The sequence below is a fragment of the Phyllobates terribilis genome, unplaced genomic scaffold (genome assembly GCF_046119375.1).
Source record: "Phyllobates terribilis strain yellow unplaced genomic scaffold, ASM4611937v1 Scaffold_348__1_contigs__length_1988982, whole genome shotgun sequence".
Taxonomy (NCBI): domain Eukaryota; kingdom Metazoa; phylum Chordata; class Amphibia; order Anura; family Dendrobatidae; genus Phyllobates; species Phyllobates terribilis.
The window spans coordinates 1,344,717-1,356,874 of NW_027363108.1; the positions used below are offsets into that span (position 1 = coordinate 1,344,717).

The 12,158-nt window shown below is 47.5% G+C and overlaps 1 pseudogene; it reads right to left on the reverse strand.

Moving 5' to 3' along the window:
- The window catches only part of LOC141222240 (uncharacterized), an 83,762-nt pseudogene that overhangs the window by 43,332 nt on the left and 28,272 nt on the right, over window positions 1-12,158 (reverse strand).

Consider the following 12,158-nt stretch of genomic DNA (forward strand, 5'->3'; position numbering starts at 1 on the left):
GACCAGAACTGCACGGCCAACTACAGACCTGTTTCCAATCTTCCCTTTATCTCTAAACTCCTGGAACGCCTTGTCCATTCCCGTCAAATCCGCTATCTCTCAGACAACTCTCTTCTTGACCCTTTACAATCTGGTTTCCGCTCTTTACATTCTACTGAAACTGCCCTCACTAAAGTCTCTAATGATCTACTAACAGCTAAATCTAATGGTCACTACTCCCTGCTGATTCTCCTGGATCTCTCTGCAGCATTCGACACTGTGGATCACCAGCTCCTCCTCACTATGCTCCGCACTATTGGCCTCAAGGACACGGTTCTCTCCTGGTTCTCCTCTTATCTCTCTGACCGCTCCTTCTCTGTGTCTTTTGCCGGCTCCTCCTCCTCCCTACTTCCTCTTACTGTCGGGGTTTCTCAAGGATCAGTCCTAGGCCCCCTTCTTTTCTCCTTATACACCGCTCCTATTGGACAAACAATCAGTAGATTCGGTTTTCAGTACCATCTCTATGCTGATGACACCCAATTATACACCTCTGCTCCGGACATCACCCCTGCATTACTACAAAAGACCAGTGATTATCTTTCTGCCGTATCTAACATTATGTCCTCCCTCTACCTAAAACTGAATCTGTCAAAAACTGAACTACTCGTATTTCCTCCCTACACTAACCTACCTGTGCCCGATATTGCCATTTCCGTTTGTGGCTCAACCATTACTGCCCAGCAACAAGCCCACTGTCTTGGGGTCATTATTGATTCAGATCTTTCTTTCACTCCTCACATCAAATCACTCGCTCGTTCATGTCATCTACACCTCAAAAACATCTCAAGAATCAGGACTTTTCTCACCTTTGACTCAGCAAAAACTCTTACTGTCGCTCTTATTCATTCTCGTCTTGACTATTGCAACGCTCTACTAATCGGTCTCCCTCTTACTAAACTCTCCCCTCTCCAATCCGTCCTGAACGCAGCAGCCAGGATCATATTCCTCGCCAACCGCTACTCCGATGCCTTTTCCCTGTGCCAGTCATTGCATTGGTTGCCCATCCAATATAGAGTTCATTTTAAACTTATCACGCTTACCCACAAAGCGCTCCATGCTTCAGTACCCCCCTACATCTCCTCCCTTGTCTCAGTCTACCACCCTGCACGTGCCCTCCGTTCTGCAAATGACTTAAAACTAAAATCCTCCATAATCCGAACTTCCCACTCCTGTCTCCAAGATTTCTCGCGTGCTGCGCCAATTCTCTGGAATGCACTACCCAGGACAGTTCGATTAATTCCCAATACCCACAGTTTCAAGCGAACCCTAAAAACACATTTCTTTAGACTGGCGTATCACCTAAACACACTGTGTCCATCCCAGTTTTCCCCCATATTAAAATCTTCTTCAACTTCGAGTTCAAACCAACCATGCACATAATAGCCTCTGTCAGGACTGCACACATACTGGCTGGCGACCAGTCCATGTATTATTATTTATCCTATTCAGTATATCAAGGCTGCATTATACAATATATGTACTTTTTACCTTTTGTGTCTCCCCCACTACCTCATAGACTGTAAGCTCGCGAGCAGGGTCCTCACTCCTTTCGATATGAGATATGCTTATTCTGTATTGTCTGTATATGTCCCCCCTAAAAATTTGTAAAGTGCTGCGGAATATGTTGGCGCTATAAAAATAAACTATTATTATTATTATTATTATTATTATTGGATAGAGAGTTCCAGAGTAGCAGGGATGAATGGGATAAAGTTTGTGTGCGATTGTGGGAAGAGAAGATAAGAAGTGAGTAGAGCAGGAGATCTTGTGAGGATTGGAGGTTGCGTGCAGGTATGTACCGGGAGATTAGGTCACAGATACATGGAGGAGACAGGTTGTGGATGGCTTTATGTGCCATGGTTAGGGTTTTGAACTGGAGTCTCTGGGCAACGGGGAGCCACTGAAGGGATTGACAGAGAGGAGACGCAAAGGAATAGAGGGGAGACAAGTGGATTAGTCGGGCAGCAAAGTCGGGTGAGATGAGGAGGTGGTGTGTGAGTGGGAGAGACTGATGTTTTGTCTGTCTATGAGGAGATACAAGATAGGGCCAAGTCTGTGATGCCGAGAGATGAGAGAGTCGGTAGTGGTATCCATCACAACCACATTGCCGCCTTTGTCGGACGGCTATATGGTTATGGTTTGATCCTTTTCAAGTCTGCATAGTGAATCCATTTCACCTCTTGAAAGGTTATGTTGTTCCCTATGCTTAGTTTTTGTCAGTTGTATGATGTCTTCCGTAACCAAATTAAGGAAGAAATCTATGGAACTTAAGTCTCCGGTAGGAGGTGGCATTCTAGAAATTTTATTTTTAATGTCCGTGAAGGGATCAATGTATTCAGGTTCACCTCATCAAGATGGTATAGCAACCTCACGCCTTGTAGAAGGTTATTGGGTATTCCCAAGTTGTCACACTCCTTTCTATCCTCCCTAAGGAAGAGCTTTTTTAATTTCAAACGTCTGATGAATAGATGCAGGTCTATTATTATTTCAGATTCATCAAAATCAGTGGTATGGATAAAACTTAAACGTTTACTCAGTACGCATATTTCATCAGTAGTGAGGGGCATTGATGATAGATTGATGACCTGTGTTGTTAAACGGGATTCCGCTGATTGGATCGGCTCCTGAGCAGGTAGTTCAGCTCTAAAAACTCCCTCTCTGCGGGGTTCTCCTGTTATTTCCTCTCCTCCGAAATCCACCCCTTCCTTTTAATTTCCCCTTTTGGGTTTTGGATTTTGTATCAGTATGTGAGACCTCTGTTTCAGAGGAGCATAAGTCTATCTAAGGAATATAATTCTGTCTGGTAATCGGCACCTAATATGCCTTGTTTTCCCTGAATTCTTCTAGGTAATAAAAAGCTTGTGTTTACACTCTTTTAGGTGGTATTGGTACCATTCTACCTTGTTCTGTAACTATGTTTCTTTTTTTGTGAAGTCCAGTTCTGATGAGAATTTCTTAGTTACCTCTATTTGCTACTTAAGAGCTTCATTTTTAGGGTGCCAACCACCATGTGAGGTAGGGGACAATATAGAATAGGGAGAGAGTAGGGAATAATAGACACTTTCCTTCCCAGTTTTTTCCAAATAATGCAGGTTGGTGGTATCACCCTACTAGCTTAGCACATGTAGGGTATCCATGCATGTGTATCTGTATCATTTCTTGACCCTAATGGGAAGCTAAGTGCCTAATCTCATTCTTGATCTAGACCCCCCTGACATAACTAGTAAATAATGGTAAAATATCTTTGCCCAATCATTTTCTTGTTCTATACCCCATTAATATATATAACTGTGATGTACCTCTGAGACCATCGGCCTCTTTAGAGTACCAATGTGTGTTTATAAAAATATCAGGGTATATTCCATTTGTTTAGAGTGATCCATGACCATGTGTCTTCTTGGGGGTTTGAAGGCGCAATAAAAAATATGTGTCCCTTCACGTGGATCTCCATTTTCCAGCTGCAAACCCTATAGCAGGGCATGCGTCTGAAGTACACCTGTTTATGCCGCATCACAACATGTCTGAGGAGCAGAATATACAGTCGGTAGGGAAAGTATTCAGACCCCTTTAAATATTTCACTTTGTTTCATTGCAGCCATTTTATAAGTTTAAAAAGTTCATTTTTTTTCTCATTAAAGTACACTCTGTACCCCATCTTGACTGAAAAAAAAACAGAAATGTAGAAATTTTTACAAATTTATTAAAAAAAGCAAAAGCTGAAATATCACATCGTCATAAGTATTCAGACCCTTTGCTCAGACACTCATATTTAAGTCACATGGTGTCCATTTCCTTGTGATCCTCCATGAGAGGGTTCTACTCCTTGTGCGGTAGCGCTATTGATCATGTTGAGGGGCACTCACTTCACCGGGTTAATTAAAGCACACATGCAACGTTTTCCAGTAATCTAAAGTCCAGCAGTTTATTACACATCATAAACTGCTTATAACATAGTCCATCTCAGCGGCTCGCAGGAATATTACACATGTAATATCCTAGAGCCTTTTCAGTGGCAGCTCTGCCGGCTTGGCTTCAGAAACAGTCCTCAGCAAGGTAACAACATCAAGGTCCATATCAAGCACCGTCTTTTACCTTTGTCAGGTATAGCTGCTTCCATTAACTCTGTTCTGCCAAAGCTGTGGTTTAAGGCTCACCAGATGTGGCCTACAGGCCTTGTGCCTTCCAGGTCTAATGGTGTCTCAGGCACAGAGATCAGGTCTCTTGACTCACTGCGTTTCAAAACCCCCCCGAATATATATCCCTCTGTGCGCACAGGACCTGTGATGATGTCACAGTCATGTGATTAGTCTTTGTCACTAACTTCGTCAACTCACATTTCCGAGTCGTAACCTTGTCAGACCCCCCTCGCTCCCAGCGGTCAATACAGCAGTGCGACTCACTTGCCCTTGTATCTAAGGTCAGGTCCGACTCCGTACTGTCTCGTACTGTATTGGGTCATTTGTATGGGCCTCTCAGACTTGAGCTAATGGAGGACTCACGACCTCTAAACCCACACCCATTATCCTCAGAACATCTTGAAAGGTCTCTAACTTCTGCTGTAGCCGTTCTATTATTTGGAAGGCCCTTTCTCTGTCTGGTCTCACAATTTATAAACGGCTGCCATCTTCTGCTGCTCAGTCGACGCTGTCTTTCCATTCACAGTCTGGCGGGATTCAACTGTTCTACCTCTCGCAGGTAGGTCACTCGGTACTCCATCAGCATTCTTACATATGCAAGATTTTCTTCTGTTCCTACAGTGGAGAATGACACCATGCTGTCTTCATCCGGTATCCAGTCCTGATGATCACGTGGACTGCTTACTTTCATCACACCAGACTTCTTTACCATCATTTGCATGGCTTGGCCATTTCTCCCAATGAGCTTTCTTACCACAGCATGAGGCACCCAGATGACTTCTTCTCGCAGACTTTGAGCTTTTCTCATAAGCTCCAGTTGTCTAATGGCTTGTTCAGTCTTCAACCGGACAATCCTCTTCATGCAAACACATCGCCAGTGCATGTCACTTAGGACAGCCACCCTCTTCCCTGTGACTTCAGTTGTGGACAGGACCACCAGCTGTTTAGCTTCTGAGGTCGAGTACACCTTACAGGCTCCCACGGCTTTCTTAAACTCTTCATGCACTGACTCTCTGGTGCATTCTTCTCTCAAATCTTCGGGTACATCTATGAGGCACTTGTACCGTGAAGTTTCTGTCTAATCAGTGGTCTCCAAACGATCATCTGGCTCAGGTTTCAGGGACAACTGAGTTTCAGATTCTTCACACTGTATGCTTCCCCTGAGCTGACTCACAGCTATGAACTCAAGAATTCTCCTCTTGACATTTTCCATCCCATACTGATCTTCTTTTAACACTTCCTCAGCTCTCCTCAGTTCCACCTTCTCATAGTATAAACGATTAAGCGCAACTTGTTTGCCCTTTTCCTTCTCGAAGGCGGCCTCGTTCACTGATTGGTACTTTGCCAGGCGACCTTTGAGCTCGAAAACTTCTTCCTCTAGCTTAGCTACTCGCCTCTCAGCAGCCCATCTCTGAAGTTCTTCCTGCTTCAACTGCTCCTTTATCAGCAGAATTCTCTCAGCCCTCTCTGTCTCCAATGAGCCTACTCCGCACTCGACAGCCAGTCTCTCAAGCTTCTCTTGCTTCAAATGGGCTTGTAGCGTCTCCTTGAGCTCCTTGATCTCGGCTCTTACATCCACCGAATCATCCAAGCTCACATTATTCGAGGAGGTATTTGCTTCATACCTCCCTTCTTCAGTGGCAAACTCCTGACCCTCATCTGTGGCTTCTCCGATAGACTCCTCCATCTTTTTCCACTCAGCTTCCATCCTGCTGATTCTATCCTGAAGGCACGTCTCTGCCCTCTGCAGATCATCACAGAATGTCTTCAGCTCCTTCACCTGAGCTTCCAGTCCTAGGATCTTTCTACGGAGATCATCATTCTCATCATGGGTGTCCTGCTGAGTGGTCTCAATCATTTGTAGCATGTGCTCTGCATCAGCCTTATCATCCTCTAGTTTTTTCTTAACCTTGAGGAGATCCTCATAGTCCCTCTTGGTTTATAGCAGGTCCCTATTGTGTTCATCATACTCCTTCTTGGATTCACGCAGCTCCTGGATGAACTGTTCTCGCAGGTGTTCTAGGTCTTGATCGCGTCCAGAAACTTCGTCCTTCAGCGCCCCTTTTAAGGCAGATAGCTCCCTATCCCGCTGGTGTAGACCCTCGTCCAGCCTTTGCATCTCCTGCATCAGCTGCTTCACCTGCTCTTGAAATCTCTGCACTTCCTTTCTTGTGACCTCTGCTTCCTCCGCATCCCCAGAGCCTTTCTTCACTTGGTTCAGCTCTGACTGCACCAGGGAGAAATGATTTTTCATTTCATTCAGCTCATCTTCAGACTCCTCTTTCTCAAGCTTCAACTGCAAAACCTCCTCCTTGGTTTTGCGGAGGTCCTCTTTATTTTTCTGGAACATTTCCTTCCATTGGTTGAGTTCCTCTCTGCTTTCCTCCAGTTCTCACTGCAAGTTCCTCAAAATCTGGTTTATTTTCTGCCGCTCAGACTCCAGGCTCAGCTGGTCCTGGGACACATTCTCCATGTTTTTCCTTAGTTGCTGTACATCACTCTGATACTGCTGCCTGAAAGGCTCCAGCTCTTGGTCATGATTGGCCACCTCCTCTTTCAGCGCTCCCTTCAGGGCTGTCAGTTCCTGAACCTTCTGTCTCAGTAGATCATCATGCTTGTACTGAATCTACAGAACTGCATCCAACTCCTCCTCCTGGTCTTCTTTATTGTTGGATACTGTACCAGAGGTTGCTACTGGCAGCGTCAGCTCCTCTTCTATCCTGATCTCCTCTGCTTCTAAAGGAGAATCCACACTCGAAATAAAGGCACACAGCATTGCATTTTCTTTATTTACCCTTTCAGCAAAGACTACAGGAGCAACTTCTTTGTGGCCCTTGTACCTTCGAAGACGAAAGTGGGACTTTCTCACCTCATTTAACTCCTCCTGACTGAACTCTCTTTCTACTTTCATAGTGTCACTCCCCATGGTGTCAACCCCTTCTACTGGAGCTACCCAGTTATCAACGGTTGAATTGTCATTTTTAGGCGGTACCAACACACGACCAGTAACCAATTCTGGTTTTCTATGCCCCACCCCCTTTTGAGACTCCATCCCTTTTGGACAACTACACCTGTAGGGGGTGCTTTAAAAAAAAACAACGTCCTGCCGTTCCAGCACCATGTCCTGTTGCCGTTTCCCAAATACCTGCTGCAATTTTAACAGGCACTTAAATCGCTCAATAGCTTCAGTCTCATTTTCTGCTCCATTCACAGCCATCTTTATCAGCTCCTGCATTTCTTTAGCACACTCTATTTTGCTGAAGAGCGTTTGCAGCCGGTCATCTAACCCTTTCTCCATTCTGTCTGGGGATACTGCTCCATTTATAGCCATCGCAGTGCGTTGTTCACACCAGACACTTCACACCGCTCTCACCAGAAAAAATTTCGTGGCCCCACCAAGCCACAGCAAACCAGGTTTGAGTGCGACGACAATTTTCATAACCCTGCCGAGTTACAGCCAGATGCTTAAATCTTCGTGGCCCCGTCAAGCCACAGTCAGATGCTTGCATCCACATTCGTCGTCCTGTGCCGTTACCCCTTGCAACCAGACTGCAGTTGCCCGCATTCTCTAACCAATTGTGAGGTAGCGCTATTGATCATGTTGAGGGGCACTCACTTCACCGGGTCAATTAAAGCACACATGCAATGTTTTCCTGTAATCTAAAGTCCAGCAGTTTATTACACATCATAAACTGCTTATAACATAGTCCATCTCAGTGGCTCGCAGGAATGTTACACACGAAATATCCTAGAGCCTTTTCAGTCGTAGCTATGCCCGTTTGGCTTCAGAAACAGTCCTAAGCAAAGTAACAACATCAATGTCCATATCAAGCACGGTCTTTTACCTTTGCTAGGTCTAGCTGCTTCCATCATCTCTGTTCTGCCAAAGCTGTGGTTTAAGGCTCACCAGATGTGGCCTACAGGCATCATGCCTTCCAGGTCTAATGGGGTCCCAGGCACAGTGATCAGGTCTCTTGACTCACTGCGTTTCAAAACCCCCCCAAATATATATCACTCTGTGCACATAGGACCTATGATGATGTCACAGTCATGTGATCAGTCACCTGAAGGGGACGTACGTGGTGAGCCAGAACACACCCCCTCAGACATTTTGGCAATGCAGCAAGCCGCTGCATTACATCCTTCATTCGAGTCCAGCTGTGTTTAATTAAACTGATAGGACTTAATTTGGAAAGGCACACACATCTCTATATAAGACCTCACAGCTCACAGCGCATGTGTAACATCCCTGGCGGCGTGCTGACATGGCTTACCATCTCCTACCATGCAAGACCGCCAACTTACCTACCAGTCCAGGCTGCACACTATGCTCCTCTCCCTGCTGTACGCATGTCTCTTGTCTGCTGGCTTAGGGCGGCGGCGCTGGCACTTCCTGATTCTTAACCCTCAACTGGTGAGGTGGGGTTTTTGTCACGCAACTGGTGATGTGGGGTTTCCTATAACCCAGTGTTTAGAGATCTCTTATTTTTACAGAAAATTCAAAGATCACGTTTGTTTTAATCATTTTCTTATTGGCGATTGATTACACATGAGTATAACAAATTTTTGACACCCACAAATGGATGGAAGCTAATGAGACACGGATCCTCATACCAGCATTTTTCAATGAATGGAAGCCGAACAAAAATTCCCTGGGTTGTGGCAAACCCCACCTCACCAGTTGAGTGTTAAAGTTACAGTGTGCACAGTCCTAATGCGTCCCCAGCCTATTGCTGTGAGTCACTGGATACTTAAACCTCCTCCACCCAGTGGGAGGTGCCTGAGCAACACTTTCTTTTAATGTGTTCTGTGCAACTGAGTAGGCAGGTCCTGTCCTGTATGTGTGACTTCTAGTCTGTTTCCGCCACCCCGGGGGCTGAGAACCCAGGCCCGTTAACTGCATCTGTGACTTCTAGTTTTTTCCACCACTATGGGGGCTGTATGCACAGGCTTGTTCCTGTATCTCTTTCCAGTGTCAGTTCCTGTCTGAACTGTGTCGTAGCCCGTTACCTGTTTGTCTCTATGTCCGATCCTTCCCTTTTCCTGCAGTGTCTGAACCAGTACCTAACTCCTACTCATTGTCTCTGTACTTCTGTTTGTGAGTTTTGTGTCCACTCGCTACTTCATTGCAAGTACCTTGTGTGTATCTGGTTCTGCTTGTCCAGCTTCCCTGCTTTTGTATCTACCGCCTGTGTTCCAGCTATCTTCCTGTGTTTCCCAGTCTGTTCCATGGGATCAGAGCCCTGTCCTGTCTGCCCGCACCTGCGGCTCTGCTCCGCTCTGCTTGTCCTCCGCACCTGCGGCTCTGCTCTGCTCCGCTTGTCCTCTGCATCTGCGGCTCTGCTCCGCTTGTCCTCCGCACCTGCGGCACTGCTCTGCTCCGCTTGTCCTCCGCTCTTGCGGCTCTGCTCCTGTATCCCAGTCTGTACTGGTCCCTATCCAGCCTGTTTACCTACCTGTCAGTACCTGCCTGTGTATACCAGCCATGCCTGCCAGTACCCGCCCGTCTGCATACCAGCCAAACCTGTCCTTTCCTGCATTCCCTGGTGTGGGTCAACAGCTGTGTGACAGAGGTCTGACTTGGAGTAGCACCTGGGCCACCTCCCTCATCCCTCCTCAGACCACGGAGTCGATTAAGCCGCCGTGTGTCCGTTGTCGGATCTGGCAAGGCACATAGTCACGCCCCTCCAGGCACTCCTCGGTTCGTGGCCCAGTGGAACCACTAACCACGCTCACGCCAAACAGTCCGGGCGTGAGCTTAACAGCATGTCAGACTAAATGAGAATCATGAGCTCAAAGGAACTGCCCAAGGAGCTCAGAGACAGAATTATGACAAGGCACAGATCTGGTCAAAGTTACAAGAGAATTTCTGCATTACTCAAGGTTTCTAAAAGCACAGTGGCCTCCATAATCCTTAAATGGAAGAAGTTTGGGACCACCAGAAGTCTTCCTAGACCTGGCCGTCCAGCCAAATTGAGCAATCGTGGGAGAAGAGCCTTGGTGAGAGAGGTAAAGAAGAACTCCAAGATCACTGTGGCTGAGCTCCAGAGATGCAGTAGTGTGGTGGGAGAAAGTTCAAAGTCAATTATCACTGCAGCCCTCAACCAGTCGGGCCTTTATGACAGAGTAGCCCGACGGAAGCCTCTGCTCGGTGCAAGACATATGAAAGCCCGCATAGAGTTTGCTCAGAAACACATGAAGGACTCCCAGACTATGAGAAATAAGATTCTCTGGTCTGATGAGACAAAGATAGAACTTTTTGGTGATAATTCTAAATGATATGTATGGAGAAAACAAGGCACTGCTCATCACCTGCCCAATACAATCCCAACAGAGAAACATGGTGGTGGCAGCATCATGCTATGGGGGTGTTTTTCAGCTGCAGGGACAGAACGACTGGTTGCAATTGAAGGAAACATGAATGCGGCCAAGTACAGAGATATCCTGGATGAAAACCTCTTCCAGAGTGCTCTGGACCTCAGACTTGGCCGAAGGTTCACCATCCAACAAGACAATGACCCTAAGCATATGTAGCACCCCGAGGGCTCGGCTGCTACAGGGGTATTGCACCTCAAACCAGAGGTGTGATATTCCACTCCCGGGTAAGGATGGAGTGTGGACCAGGACTCGGTAGGCTGCATGCACCACACACACCCCATTTCCGAGGGACAGCTCAACGGTGCTCCCACAAGATAGAAGTGCAGGCACAACAGCATCTGTCCCTGGCTGGAGTGGGGGAGGAGAAAGTACACCCAGTGGTGTAGGAGCAGATAGGGGTGGGTCTCTGGGCATAGGCAGGAGCCCATTGGTTGCTAGTCACCTGAGCTCGGGTGTCAGAAGGAGGTAAATTAGGTGGGCACCATCTTAGGACAGTGGTCAGTTCAGAGAGGAGTTCAGCCAGAGAGGGCTGACAGGGAGCTGTGGCTCAGTCTGGGCCCAGCTCCAGAGGCAGGCCTGGAGTGGAGGCCAGGAACAGCAGAAAGAGAGAGGAGAAGGAACGGAAAGGAAAGTAAGAAAGGAACTGGAACAGAGGAGAAAGGAAGCAAGGAACACAGAGAAAGGCCCAGAGACACGAGGACAGAAGGAACCCCATATGCCCAGAGGAGATACAGGGTGAAGGGTTGGCAGAACAGGGTACCGGAACCCAAATTGGTGGAGGCAACAGATTCCTCAGCCAAAGACCGGAGGTTGTTACCACATCTTGGTGCGACCCCTCACTACATCCACCAGAAAGGCATACCGTATAGGGTCAGGGAAACTGGAGAAAGGTTTCGCCAACAGAAGGCCCGAGGGAGCTGGACAAAGGTGGGTCACTGGTGGGGACGGCCAGAGAAAGGAAAGGAAGGGAGCCCTGTGCCACGCTCTGGAATTGCCTGGGAGTTGGTCGAGTCCCTTGCCTGGTGGACGCAGCACGGCTTGGGCAGTCACCGCCGGTACCGAGGTGACTAGGACCAGTAAAGAACTGTGAGTAAAGCATTGAAAACTGCAACTGCACGTCTCTGTGATTCCTCGCCGCACCAGCACCATTAGCATTGGGACCCTCACACCATCACTCCCATCATCATTTACACTAGCTGCCCTGAGGTAATACTTCTCCCGTGGGGAGTTATCCCATACTCGGCTGCGCAAACAACATCAGCCTCAGCGGTCGGCAGCGCAGCGGCGGTCCCCACTGACCGCAATCCACGGGTGGCGTAGTCGGACATTTGCTATACATTAAGACTGTCACTGGTTTGACCGCCCTGGGCACGGACCGGGTCAGCGCCACGGAGACTACAACCCCCAGCGATCCGGCTCCGGGTATCTGACGCGCCCCCTGGGCCATATTCTTTAGGGGGAATATCCAGAGCCGGATCAGATGGGGGTTGTAGTCTTCCGAGTGGCTGTGACCCGGTCTGTGCCCAGGGTGTCAAACTGAGTTGTATGTGGCAGTCCTACAGATGTTACTAAGTTCTTAATGTCGACTACGCCACCCGTTGTATT